General features: G+C 42.7%; 1 long non-coding RNA gene across 1 annotated transcript in view; it reads left to right on the top strand.

Moving 5' to 3' along the window:
* The window catches only part of LOC146405479 (uncharacterized), a 35,872-nt gene extending 21,221 nt beyond the window's left edge, over positions 1-14,651 (top strand). The window contains exon 3 of the long non-coding RNA XR_014837551.1: positions 14,437-14,651. This is a non-coding gene — a long non-coding RNA (uncharacterized LOC146405479). The remainder of the gene's footprint in view (positions 1-14,436) is intronic.
* The last annotated feature ends 185 nt before the right edge of the window (positions 14,652-14,836 follow it).

The raw sequence follows: 14,836 nt of genomic DNA, 5'->3' as shown, positions 1-14,836 counted from the left end.
TTCTGTTCTGCATCAGCCATTTCCACTAGTCTGTCCTCCACCTCACTTATTTGTTCTTCTTCCTCCTGTATTCTGCTGTAGGTTGCTTCTAGTGAATTTTTTATTTCAGTTGTTGTATTTTGCATCTCTGCTTGCTTAAGTTTTAAATCTTATATTTCTTTGCTCAGTGTTTGCTGTAAAAGATCAATCTTTGCCTCAGTTTATTTCCAAAGTCCTGAATCATCTTTGCTATCATCCCCAGTCTAAAGTCTTTTTCCTAGAGGCTGATAATCTCCAAAGCACTTAGCTGTTTTTCTGGGGATTTTTCTTACTCCCTTATCTGAGTTATAGTTCTCTGCCTTTTCATTTTGTATAGATTTTTGGTGTGATCTCCTTTTTGCAGACAATACAGTTTGTAGCCTCTCTTGCTTCTGATGTCTTACCCCTTGTGTCTGAATTTGGGTACAGGAGATTGCTGAAGCCTTCCTGATGGGAGGGACTAGTGCCTGCCCACTGGTAGGTGGAGCTGATTCTTATTCCTCTGGTGGGTGGGGCTTTGTCTCTGGGTGAGATTAGAGGTTGTACCTGGGGAGTCTTTAGGCAGACTCTTTACTGCTGGGTGGGGCTGTGATCCCACCTGGATTATTGTTTGACCTGGGGCTTCTCAGCACTGGTGGGTGGGGCCAGATTTTCCCAAAATAGCCACCTCTAGAGGAATACATGCTGATGAATATTCCTGAGACCTTTGCCTCCAATGTCCTTCCCCTACAATGAGCCACAGTCACCCCCTTATTTCCCAAGAGATCCTCCAAGAACTTCAGTCAGGTCCGACCCAGGTTCCTATGAGGTTTCTGCTTTGTCCTGAGATCCAGTGCACATGAAAACCTGTGTGCCCCTTTTAAGAATGGGGTCTCTGTTTCCTCCAGTCTTGTGGAGCTCCTGCACACAAGCCCCACTGGCCTTCAATGCCAGATGCTCCAGGGGCTCTTTCTACCAATGCCAGATTCCCAGACATGGGGACCTGACATGGGGCTCAGAACTCTCACTCCCATAGGTGAGTCTCAGTGATATAGTTATTTTCCAGTCTGTGGGCTGCCTACCCAGTAGGTATGGATTTATTTATATCATGTAATTGCCCCTCCTACCATCTTTATGTGGCCTCCTCTTTGTCTTCTAGAGTAGGATATCTTTTTTGAAAGTTTCCTGTCCATTTGGTTTAAGGTTGTTCAGCATTTGGTTGTAATTTTGTTGTTTTCATGAGAAAAGGTGAGCTCCAATCCTTCTATTCTGCCATCTTAATCCCATCTCTTGAAGCTTTTGTGTGCTACCAAGTATTAGGGCTTTCATTTCCTCAGAGAATATTTTAAAATTTCCATTATACTTATGAATATTCAGATAAACCTTACAGTTTTCTTCATTTAATTATTGTAAAATATTAGTCAATTTTATCTTGTGCATAAAAATTAGTCTATTTTTTTACTCAGCCATTTTCTTAAGTTCTAATTTTTGTCATGAAACTAATTCCTTACAAATTCTTAACTGCAAAAGGTTAAACTGGAGTTCCCGTCGTGGCGCATTGGTTAACGAATCCGACTAGGAACCATGAGGTTGAGGGTTCGATCCCTGGCCTTGCTCATTGGGTTAAGGATCTGGTGTTGCCGTGAGCTATGGTGTAGGTCACAGACATGGCTCAGATCCTGTGTTGCTGTGGCTCTGGCGTAGGCCGGTGGCTACAGCTCTGATTAGACCCGTAGCCTGGGAACCTCCATATGCCACAGGAGTGGCCCAAGAAATGGCCAAAAAAAGACAAAAAAAAAAACGGTTAAACTGATTTTTTCAGTGCCATCATGCCAGTGACCCTCAGGATCACACCTCTAGTCAAATACTGGGGTATAAAGAATTCAGTTAATACAGAGTGCCCATTGTGGCTCTGTAGGTTAATAACCCGACTTAGTGTCCATGAGGATGCAGGTTTGATCCGTGGCCTCATTCAGTGGCTTAAGTATCTGGCGTTGCCACAGACAGTGACATATGTAGCAGATGCGGCTCAGTTTCGGCATTGCTATGGCTGTGTGCAGCCTCGCAGCTGTAGCTCCAATTTAACCCCTAGCCTGGGAACTTCCATATGCCTCAGGTGTGGCCCTAAAAAGAAAAAGTAAAGAAGGGAAAAAAAAGAGAGAATTCTATTAATAATGATTACAAAGCATGAAAGACTGGTGTATAGGAGTAACAGGGTGCTGAAAATGGGTTCTTACAGGATTTTCACTTGTGTTAGAGAATTTGCTGTTCAGGGTAGCAAGATATTTTTCTTTATTGGATGATTTCAGGCAATAAACTTTATTCTCTCATTGGCGATCATAATCATTTTCTTGAAGGCAAAAACAATGTCATGAAGCTAAACTTAATTACTAAGAAGCTTCATTCAATTATATTAGTAAGAAGAGAGAACTATTGTTTATTTTTACAATTTCAAATTTTATCTTTTACCATTGTTATTGATGGAGTTATAAAATACATAAATTTACTTTTTAGCGTGCTAGGTAATGTTTTGAAAATCTTCTTTATGACCTAACTTAGGCCTATAAAATTTGGTTAATTGTGGCTCAATACAAATCTAGCACAAGAGGAAGATAGGACTACTTTGCTGGTGAACCCCCTCTGAATGACTATTCTTGATGTTAGGGTTTCAACATCTGTCCTTGTCATATGCTTTAGATCAGTGTACCCAATTTAGCACAAAGAAGGCACTGTAGGATTTGGATGTACTGGTGTGAAATAGGTTTTTACGGTGATAGTGTTTGTATTTTCGTGGGAAAAAGAAGTGGTTAACAGAGTTCCTGTTGTGGCTCAGTTGATTAAGGCCTGATGTTATCTCTGTGAGGATGTGGGTTTGGTCCCTGGCCTCGCTCAGTGGACTAGGGATCTGGTGTTGCCACAAGCTGTGGCACAGGTCGTAATGCAGCTTGGATCTGATACTGCTGTGGCTGTGGTTTAGACCCGCAGCTGCAGCTCCGATTTGACCCCTGGCCCAGGAACTTCCATATGCCACAAGAGTGGCCATTTAAAAAAAAAAAAAGAGTCCCCTCCTGGCTCAGTGGTAACAAACCAGACTAGTATCTATGAGAACGCAGGTTTGATCCCTCGCTCAGAGGGTTAAGGATCTGATTTTGCTGTGATCTGAGGTGTAGCTAGCTTGCAAACAAGGCTCAGATCCTGTGTTGCCATGGCTGTGGTGTAGGCTGGCAGCTGCAGCTCCAATTCAACCCCTAGCCTTGGTACCTCCATATGGCACAGGTGTGGCACTAAAAATAAAATAAAAATAAATTAAAAAAAGAAATGGTTAAGAAATAATATTCCTTTGGTTTATGTGACGGACTTTTTGTTTTTTCTTTCTTTCTTTCTTCCTTTTTTTTTTTTTTTTTTTTTTTTTTTTTTTTTTTTTTTACCATCCTCATGGCATGTGGAAGTTCCTGGGCCAGGGATCAAACCTGTGCCACAGCAGTGAACCAAGTCACAGCAGTGACAGTGCCATATGCTTTAACTCTTAGGCCACCAGGGAACTCCAATAAGGACTTTCAAGGAAAGTAGAAGAAATGTTAGATATATAGGGAAGCTGGGGTGTGTGTGTGTGTATTTTCTATGAAGGCAGGAGCTTCAATGAGTGAGGGTGTCATTTTTACTTTTTCACCTGAGAATTGAGACATCTTGTTGATTTTGGCCAGATACGTGTGGTTTCTGTTGTGTTTAGTGTCACAGGGGAGGATATATGACAGGATTTGACATTTTCATCTTGCTGCTGAGTGTACGATATGTACATTGAAAACTTCATTCCTCCCATTTAGAGAAACAGGAGTGTCATCTGCATCACTCCAGCCCATTTAGATTCTGTCTCTGCAGCACTGTGATTTCCCAATAGAAAACCAAAGATTTTCTTTGGATGTTTAGAGGCAGTCATGCAAGGATAATTGAGATGAACTGCAGAAAGAGGGCATCATTTTGAATAATATCCTAAATGAGAATAAAGGGAGAAATGGCAAATTTTCAATTGCTTTTCATCAAGGATGGCTGGAAGTCCCCCCCACCCCTTAGGTCCACATCTGCAGCATATGGAAGTTCCCAGGCTAGGGGTTGAATCACAGCTGCAGCTGCTGGGCACAGGCACAGCCACAGCAATGTCAGATCTGATCTGTTTCTGCAACCTACATCACAGCCCTAGGCAACGCCAGATCTTTAACCCACTGAGCAAAGCCAGAAATTGAACCTCCATCCTCATGGACATTAGTCAGGTTCATAACCTGGTGAGCCACAGTGAGAACTCCCTGGCTGGAAGTCTTTTGTTTCACTGATTTACAAGGCCCTATACCCTATTTTTGCTGTTCCCAATTTCATGTCCATATGCTTAGAGTTGCAGGCGTGGTGTGGAGAAGTGGGAAGCAACAGTAACAGCATGGAGAATTTTGTTGTTTTGTTTTTTTGTTGCACCCAAGGCATGTAGAAGTTCCATGGCCAGGGATCAAACTCACGTTATAGCAGTGACTCTCTACCTTCAAGATTCCTCTTTGACAAATCAGGAGGAATCAATGATAAGAAACTTATGGTGTTTCTTGTCCCAAATTTCTGTCCCACCAAAACAGAACAGGTTTAATCATAAAAGAACATTTTCTTTCTTTCTTTCTTCCTTCCTTCCTTTCTTTTGTCTTTTTAGTTCCCAGGCTAGGGGTTGAATCAGAGCTGCAGCTGCTGGCCTACACCACAACCACAGCAATGCCAGATCCAAGCTGCATTGGCGACCTACACTACAGCTCACAGCAACACCAGATCCTTAACCCACTGAGCAAGGCCAGGGATCGAACCTGTGTCCTCATGGATCCTAGTCAGGTTCGTTTCCACTGAGCCACAACAGGGACTCCAGAGAGAACATTTTCAACAAAAACACCTTTGTACCATAACAGCAGGGCTCTAATATTAAAATATATATTAAAAACACTGTACTTCAGGTAGAGTTTCTATGGATAACGACCACAAATGGTAAGTAATTGTAAGAAAATAGATAGGAGGATTATATCATAAATTGATATAATCTGCATAACACTTAAAAAATGGCAAAAGAGAATAGAGCTTAATATAAGTAATGTTTCCATGTATCACTGGAATTAAGCTAGTATGAATCTGAGTCTCATTTTAATAAAATAGTATATATATATATATATATATTTTGGCTTTTTGCCATTTCTAGGGCCACTCCCTCGGCATATGGAGGTTCCCAGGCTGGGGTCTAATCAGAGCTGTAGCCGCCTACGCCAGAGCCACAGCAATGCAGGATCCAAGCCGCGTCTGCAACCTACACCACAGCTCATGGCAACGCCAGATCCTTAACCCACTGAGCAAGGCCAGGGATCGAACCCACAATCTCATGGTTCCTAGTTGGATTCGCTAACCACTGAGCCACAACGGGAGCTCCGTGAGTATATGGTTAAAGAGCAGCCTCTAAAATTTTTTTTAAATGTATAATACAGAAATCTTTTAAAAATGGAAGTATTACACTTGGAAATATTCAGGTAATGCAAAAGAAAGTTATAATGGAGGACTAAGAACTAAAAACAACATAAGAATTGTAGAGGAGTTCCTGTCGTGGCGCAGTGGTTAACGAATCCGACTAGGAACCATGAGGTTGCGGGTTCGGTCCCTGCCCTTGCTCAGTGGGTTAACGATCCGGCGTTGCCGTGAGCTGTGGTGTAGGTTGCAGGCGCGGCTCGGATCCCGTGTTGCTGTGGCTCTGGCGTAGGCCGGTGGCTACAGCTCCAATTCAACCCCTAGCCTGGGAACCTCCGTATGCCGCGGGAGCGGCCCAAGAAATAGCAACAACAACAACAAAAGACAAAAGACAAAAGACAAAAAAAAAAAAAAAGAATTGTAGAAAACAAAAAGCAAAATGGTAAGTGTAATTACAACTACATCAATAATACTAAATGTGAGTGGATTACATGATCCAAAAAGGAGAAATAGATTATCACCCCAGAATAAACAAAGATTGGAATTCCCGCTGTGGCACAGTGGGTTAAGAATCCGACTGCAGCAACTTGAATCGCTGTGGAGGTGTGTGTTCGATCCCCAGCCTGGTTCAGTGGGTTAAAGATTCCAGCTTTGGCACAGCTGTGGCATGGGTTGCAATTGTGGTTCAGATTCAATCCTTGGCCCAAGAACTTCCATACGCCTTGGTGCAGCCATATAATTAAAAACAAAAAAAAAGAATCCAGTGAGTTCTCGTTGTGGCAAAGGTAGTGGTGTAGGTCACAGATGGAGCTTGGATCCAAAGTTGCTATGGCTGTGGTGTAGGCCAGGGGCTACAGCTCCCATTCGACCACTAGCCTAGGAACTTCCACATGCCATGGGCACGGCCCTAAAAAGCTAAAATAATAATAACTAATAATCCAACTGTAGTGGCTTGGGGTCACAGCAAAGGTTCAGGTTTAATCCCCTGCCCTGGAAGTTCCATATGCCAAGTGCTACCATTAAAAAAATAATAATTTTTAGCTCAATGTTAACCCATTAATGATCCAGTGTTACCATTGTGGTGAGCTGTGTGTAGCCAGCAGCTATAGCTTCAATTTGACCCTAGTCTGGGAACTTCCATATGCCACAGGTGAGGCCCTAAAAAAACCAAAAAAAAAAAAAAAAAAAACTATGACCTAAATATATTTCACATATTGTTGCAAAAAAACACCAGATCCTTAACCCACTGAGCGGGGCCAGGGATTGAACCCGCATCCTCATAGATACTACTCAGGTGCCTTAGTGCTGAGCCACAACGGGAACTCCTGTTGCAAATATTTTAAACAAAATGTTTATCTGTTACATTAAATATGGTGAGAAATATGAAGGATATTTTATCTTCATTTTTTTCTCTAACCCTGCATCTTCAGTGTTTGCATTCTTTCTGATGAGTTTTTTTTCATGTCTTTTCCAAAGTACATGTACTAAGACAGAGTCTCAATTTTTATCTCAGAAAGTCTTTATTCCTCCTTTATTTTCGGAAGACAGTTTTGCTTGACACAAAATTCTAGGACAGCATTTTTAATTTCAAACATTAAATGTTTTTAGGGGGCTACGCCTACAGCATGTGAAATTTCCTGGGCCAGGGATTGAGCCTGTGCCACAACTGCAACCCAAGCCACTGCAGTGACAGTGCCAGATCCTTAACCCTCCGAACCACATGGGAACTCCAAAATATTAAATCTTTTACTCCACTCTTATTTTTTTTCATTGCATTGTTTCTGAAAAGAAGTCTGATTTTCTTTTCTTTTCTTTTTCTTTCTTTCTTTTTTTTTTCTGTCTTTTTAGGGCCACACCAGGGCCATATGGAGGTTCCAAGACTAGGGGTCAAATCAGATCTGTAGCTGCTGGCCTAGGCTTGCAGCAACACTGGATCCTTAACCCATTGAGCAAGGCTAGGGATCAAACCTGTGTCCTTATGGATACTAGCTGGGTTTGTTACTGCTGAGCCACAACAGGAATGCCTATAAATCTTCATTTTAAGACGAATTATCTTGGGGTTCATGAATATTGTGTTCTGTTGTTGTGTTTCCATTAGAATATGCTGAAATAGAATTTTTCAGTACAGGCCATGTTGAGAACAGATTATTTGGCTCTTTGTCACACTGAGTTGGGCAGGTGCAGCCAAGGCTACTTTGCAGCAGATTCAGGCCCAGCCTTTCCTCCAGCAGCCAGAGTGAATCTCAGACCGACCATGGGCCTGAGGAATTTGTGCCAGTTTCTGTGATGCAGTGGCCTGAGTTCTAAGTGCAGGAGATGAGTATACATGAACATTTCTAGAAGAAAATGTACATTGTCACCTCTCTGGAAAAGCTCAGGAAGTACCGCTAGCCATCTACACTGTCATCAGAATAAAAATCCTCCTGGACTCAAATGAGACACCAAGCTAGATCCAGATCATCACCCTCCTGGAGAGTTAGAAGGCTGTCCCTATGAGTGACCTCATATTGAGGATTTCCAGGGCTTACTCAGGCTCCAGAAGCAGATGACATCACAAAGTAGACAGCTTTACCCAAGATCTCAGATCAAAAACTTTGTCTCCATATATCGTTCCTTAAAGCCTCTCCCCTCCCTGACCTGGAAAATTCTCTGACCAAGTTTATTATTTTAAATTAAAAAAATTTTTTTTCTTTTTTACAGCCACACCGGTGGCATGTGGAAGTTCCTGGGCTAGGGGTTGGATCAGAGCTGCAGCTGCCAGCCTGCACCACAGCCATGGTAAAACACAGGATCCAAGCCCCTCCTGTGACCTGCTGAGCTTGTGGCAACATGGGATCCTTAACCCACTGAGCAAGGCCAGGGATCAAACTGGCATCCTTATGCATACTTTGTTGGGTTCTTAAGCCGCTAAGCCACAACGGGAACTCCAGCACTGAAAAGTTTAAACAAAACTCTTCTCTTTCAATTATAGAAAGATTGGCTGGAGATGGCTTTTCTTAACCTATCCTCCCTCTGTTCCTTCACTATGGGCTCCCTTTCAAATTTTGTCTTGCTTCAGCTAACTTTTGGTACTGAAGTTCCCATTGTGGCTCAGTGGTTAACAAACCCGACTAGTATCCACGAGGATGGGAGTTCCATCCCTGGCCTCACTCAGTGAGTTAAGGATCTGGTGTTGCCTCGAGCTGTGGCATATAGGTCGCATGTGTGGCTCGGATCCCGTGTTGCTGTGGCTGTGGCATAGGCCGGCTGCTACAGCTCTGATTTGATCCCTAGCATGGGAACCTCCATATGCCACAAGTGTGGCCCTAAAAAGACAAAAAAAATAAAAAAACGCTTACTGCTTTTTCAACAATTTTAGCACAGCCCCAATATCCACTCATAGCAGTCTTCCAAACCATGGCCACCTTAACTAATCAGCTTGATTGCTGGTTATGCCATTATCTAAATAACACACGGGAACCTGAACTAAGTTTTGTTCCTGCCAGTGCAAGCACCTGGCAGACCCATTCTGGACACTTTACTTCCTCCTACAGTAGAGTGATTTGGCATTGGGGAACCCCCGTGGAAGCTCAAGTTCTGTCCTTCACTCAAATGGCACCTTCAAACCTTCTACAGGGAGTGGTATCACAGATGGTGGAGGAGGGAGTTCCTGTTGAGGTGCGGTGGAAATTAATCTGACTAGTATCCATGAGGATGCAGGTTCGATCCCTGGACTCTCTCAGTGGGTCAGCGATCTGGCATTGTCATGAGTTGCCCTGTAGGTTGCGGGATGCGGCTCAGATCCCACATTGCTGTGGCTGTGGCATAGGCTGGCAGCTGCAGCTCTGATTTGACCCCTAGCTTGGGAACTTCCATATGCCAAGGGTAGGGCCATAAAAAGACAAAATAAAATAAAATAATTTGTAGCCTAGAATACCCAGCAAATTATCATTTAAAAGAGAAAGAGGAAGCATTTCTCCAACAAACAAAAAGAATACAGCAATACTAAACCCATTCTAAAAAATACTGAAAGGACTCCTCTAGATAGGAAAGAAGTAAGAAGATATAGGATGGAGGAAATCACAATTGGAAAGTAATCACTTAAGCCAGTATACAGATCTAAAAGGAAAAAAAGTCCTCCACAGATGTTATAAATGAAGTCAAGACTGATTGTCATGATATAAGTGTTTGCCTAGTCACTGGACAGTATCCCTGGATTACAGGCCATATAAATGGGACTTGGTTGGCCTGCCCAATACCACAGGCTACAAAGAGGTCAACCAGAATTCTGGAATGACCTGGGAAGGTAGTGATACCTAACTCTAGAGCTGCCCCAACCAGACTTAAGGTCTTCTCTACCAGGTATTTTGCAACCTGTTTTGATCTTATAGCTTGACAGAGGTACACGGGAAATGGAGATGTACAGATGGCAATTAACTAATGACAGAGTCTACCCTGGACACTGAACTCCAGCCTGGTGGGTCACGGGTTCCACCCTCAACCTTGGCTGTGAACACCTCTAGTCTGTTTACTTTTCTGTAGGAATAAGGTAAAGTTTCCATCTAAATGATCAGGGCAATGTGGACATGGATACCTGACATCTTCCCTCACTAAGTATCCCATATATTGCCAGCCAGATTACAAACCTGGGCTCCTTCAGGCATAAAGTAGCACCACGTAGATGCGCCCAAACAGACCTCATAGGCAAGCCGCTCATTTATTGAAATACTGATTCAGCAAGGACCCCTTTTCCAAGTCTGAGAACTTCTGATCCAGAAGAAGCAATTCTCTCGCTCACTGCCCGTCCCCCTTTTAAGAATATATATTTCCCCGGGGCCAGAGATCCGATCCAAGCTGCTGTAGATCCCATTGTGCCACAGCAGGAACTCCTAAAAAAGCATTTCTGAATATTTCCAAAGTAATGGAACAAAGATTCACTGCTGCCTCCCAGACCTTGAAAGCATGTCAATCATGGGATAGCAGTTTTACCACTATGCTTTGAAATCTCCATCTCCTGGTGACAGAGACTGCCCAATAAGGAGCACAGTGCCCTGTTGTTGGCAGACAATACTGTTTGTGTGTAAATGATGCATCAACATATTATATACTACAGAAGTATCCACTTAAAAGTGGTGAAAATGAAAATTTTATGGTATGTGTATATTAGCACAATAAAAAGTAAACATTTTAGGAGATTCCCCTTGTGATTCAGGGGGTTAAGAACCTGACACAGTGTCTGTGAGGATGCTGGTTCTATCCCTGGTCTTGCTCAGTGGGTTTAGGATCTGGCCTTGCTGCAAGCATAGGTCAGTAGCTGGAGCTCTGATTCAGCTCCGATTCAGCTCCTAGCCAAGGAACTTCCATATGCCGCAAATGCGGCCATAAGAAAAACATAAATTTTTTTAAAAAAAAAGTAAACAGGGAGTTCCCATAGTGGCACAGCGGAAACGAATCCAACTAGGAACCATGAGGTTGCGGGTTCGATCCCTGGCCTTGCTCAGTGGGTTAAGGATCCAGTGTTGCTGTGAGCTGTGGTGTAGGTCGCAGACGCAGCTTGGATCTGGTGTTGATGTGGCTGTGTCATAGGCCGGCAGCTGTAGCTCCAATTAGACCCCTAGCCTGGAACCCTCCATATGCTGAGGGTGTGGCCCTAAAAAGACAAAAGACAAAAAAAATAAGTAAATATTTTGGGGCAAGAGAGTAAAAACACAACCTATGGAATAGATGAAAAATTTTCAAATCAAGCATCGAAAAGGAACTTGTATTAAAAATATTTAAGGACCCTGTAACATAATTATAAAAAGTCAAGAAATTCAGGGAGTTCCTGTTGTGGCTCAGCAGTTTCGAACCTAACTAGTATCCATGAGGATGCAGGTTCAATCCCTGGCCTCACTCAGTGGATTAAGGATCTGGTGTTGCAGTGAGCTGTGGTGTATATCATAGACTTGGCTTGGATCCCAAGTTGCTGTAGCTGTGAGATAAGCCAGCAGCTGTAGCTCCTATTCCACCCCTAGCCTGAGAACTTCCATATGCTGCAAGTATAGCCCTAAAAAGAAAAAAGAAAAGTCAAGTAACTCAAATTAAATATGCAAATATTCTGAATAACATTTTTCCAAATAAAATACACAGATGGTCAAGGGCATATGAAGATTCTTGACATGAATAGTTATCAAGGAGATGCAAATCAAAACCCCAAGGACATTCCACTGGAACGAGGATGACAGAATGTGAGCTAGTAACTTTTATGGAGGATATATGGAGAAATTTGAACTCTCATAAGGGTGGAACAAAGATAAAATGGCAGAGCTACTCTAGAAAAAGGTCTGAGAGTTCCTCCAATATTAAACCTAGAATTATATGACCTATCAACCCCATTTCTAGATATATGCCCAAGAAAATGAAACACATGTTGGAATTTCTGCTGCAGTACAGTGGGATAAGAATCCCACCTGTGGAGGCAAGGGCCAATTTCCCACCCACTGCAGTGGGTTAAAGGATCCTGAGTTGCCACAGGTCACAGCTGCAGCTCAGATTCAGTCCCTGGCCTGGGAACTTCCATTTGCCATGGGTGCAGCCATTTGAAAAAAAAAAAGAAAGAAAAGCAGAAGAAAACACATTTCGCTAAAACTTATACATGAGCTTTATAGTAATCATAGAAACCAAAAGATAGAAACATCTAAATGTCCATGAAAGGATGAATAGATAAACAACGTGTATTTATCCAATCAATGGAATAGTGTTCTGACATACAAAGAAGGAAATTTTTTTTTTTTTTTTGGCTTTTTGTCTTTTGTCTTTTGTTGTTGTTGTTGCTATTTCTTGGGCCGCTCCCGCGGCATACGGAGGTTCCCAGGCTAGGGGTTGAATCGGAGCTGTAGCCACCGGCCTACGCCAGAGCCACAGCAACGCGGGATCCGAGCCGCGTCTGCAACCTACACCACAGCTCACGGCAACGCCGGATCATTAACCCACTGAGCAAGGGCAGGGACCGAACCCTCAACCTCATGGTTCCTAGTCGGATTCGTTAACCACTGCGCCACGACGGGAACTCCAGAAGGAAATATTGATTCCTAACTTCCCCGTGAAAAAAACCATGCTGTCATTCTTTTTTTTTTTTTTTTTTCCAGAAATTATCTTTTTTTTTTTTTTTTTTTTGGTCTTTTTGCCATTTCTTGGGCCACTCCCGCGGCATATGGAGGTTCCCAGGCTAGAGGTCCAATCAGAGCTGTAGCCGCCAACCTACACCACAGCCACAGCAACTCAAGATCTGAGCAGTGTCTGCAACCTACACCACAGCTCACGGCAACGCCGGATCCTTAACCCACTGAGCAAGGCCAGGGATCGAACCCGAAACCTCATGGTTCCTAGTTGGATTCGTTAACCACTGAGCCATGACAGGAACTACAGATTAGCAGTTTTTTACAGCTGAAAGTAGAAGAGTTTCTCTTTGAAGTGAAAAAAAATTTTCAAAAATTGTGGTGATTGTATGTATCTTCAAATATACTAAAAGCATAAAAAATGTATACTTAAATGAGTGCCTTAGAGGTATGAAAAATACGTTTAAATAAAGCTGTTCAAATAAATCAATGCATGAATTGTTTTGCAATGGAAAAGTTTTTAATTCAGATCCTGAGAGTTTAAGAATTTCTAGGTTAACTACCACCCATCACCTTACTTAGTTAAGCTTTATTTTTGTGTGGTGAAAATGCTTAAGAGCCACCTTTTTATTTTCTTTATTTATTTTCTATGTATTTCTTCCCTTTCTCTTGCTCTCTTTTTTCCTTCTTTTTTTTTAGAGCCACTCCTGCAGCATATGGAAGTTCCCAGGCTAGAGGTCGAATCAGAGCTGCAGCACAGCTACAGCAATGCAGGATCTGAGCCCAGTCTGCAACCTACACCACAGCTCATGGCAGTGCTGGATCCTTGCCCCACTGAGCAAGGCCAGGGATCGAACCTGCATCTTCATGGATACTAGTCATATATGTCATGGCTGAGCCAAGACATGAACTGCTACATCAGCACTTTTTTTTCCACAAACTTTCATCTTACTGACTCAGAGCCCCTTGCAGTCCACTTTTGGAGGGCTCTCAACCCTATCGCTCCCCTAAATCCAGCCAGACTGAAAGGGACTAACACACTTTTCCAGTTTCCTTCTGTGCTGACCAGTCATGGCTATTCATTCTGTCTGGACTAAATAGAACTTCCATCCCTGGCTCCTTTTCCCCAGATCTACAGAGAACATAACCAGTGCACTTACAGAATTGAGAGAACTGTAACAAGACAGAGAGACATTGAACATGAATACATTTGAACTGAGAGATTGATATTTACACAATTCTGATAACAGACCACTGTGGTTTCTGCCATTCTCCATTAAAATGTTTTTTTAGGATTTCCTTTGGGGAAAAATTCCACTTTCGTGCCAAATTTTAATTATATAATACAACATAAGTGTATCAGGTCATCATGTTTTATTTTATTTTATTTTTTTAATAGAAGTTCCCAGACTCGGGGTCAAAGGGGTGCTGCAGCTGAGGCCTACACCACAGCCATGGCAACAGTGGATCTGAGGCACATCAGAGACCTATACCACAGCTTGAGATCTTTAACCCACTGAGCCACAGCAGGAACTCTTTTGGGGGATTGCGGGGGAGGCCTGCCTTTAGTACTCCGAAGTTCCTGGGCAGGAATTGAATGCTAGCCACAGCAGTGACAGGGCGGGATCCTAGGCCGTCAGGTAACTGCATCAGGTAATTACCAGTTAATCTAATAATGCATTTTTATTAGTGATAGCTCAATAAAGCTGGGGGCATTCTAATTTTTTTTTATAAAATTTCACATCGTTTACAATTTTTGTAATAACTTACTGTTTTTCTTCTATCGGTGGAAAGAGTAATACAATTTCCTTAGCTATATTATCGCTGTTGACATTGCAACATTTTCTAGTACACAGGGAACACTGATCTGGGATAAATTTCCTTCTAGTATACACCTGAGAAGCTAGTGAACACACCTCACAGCTTGGAGTTTGACCAAGATTTATCCTGGCACCCAGCTAGGGCTGACTGAGGCAGACTTCCTTCCACAGCCAAGTGCTCTGGGATTCTTTAGCTTAAGTACCTAATGAGTGGGAATGGATGGAAGGCTCAGTGCTGTAAAGGACCAAAGTTGAAAATGGAGCCAGCATCTTTATTATAACGGTGAGTTCACATTTGAGTGTCGGCATTTCTTTTTCTTTCTGTCTTTTTTTCTTTTTTCTTTTTTGTCTTTTTAGGGCTGCACCTGTGGCATATGGAAGTTCCCATGCTCTGGGTTGAATAAGAGCTGCAGTTGCCCGCCTATACCACAGCTACAGCCACTCAGGATCTGAGCAGAGTCTGCAAAC

The sequence above is a fragment of the Sus scrofa genome, chromosome 2 (genome assembly GCF_054392235.1).
Source record: "Sus scrofa isolate SSC_HxYL_T2T_F1_AM1 chromosome 2, Sscrofa_HxYL_maternal_Yorkshire_Landrace_v2.0, whole genome shotgun sequence".
In the NCBI taxonomy this organism is placed as follows: domain Eukaryota; kingdom Metazoa; phylum Chordata; class Mammalia; order Artiodactyla; family Suidae; genus Sus; species Sus scrofa.
The sequence above is the reverse complement of the archived record's forward strand: the minus strand, read 5'-3'. Positions and strand labels throughout refer to the sequence as shown.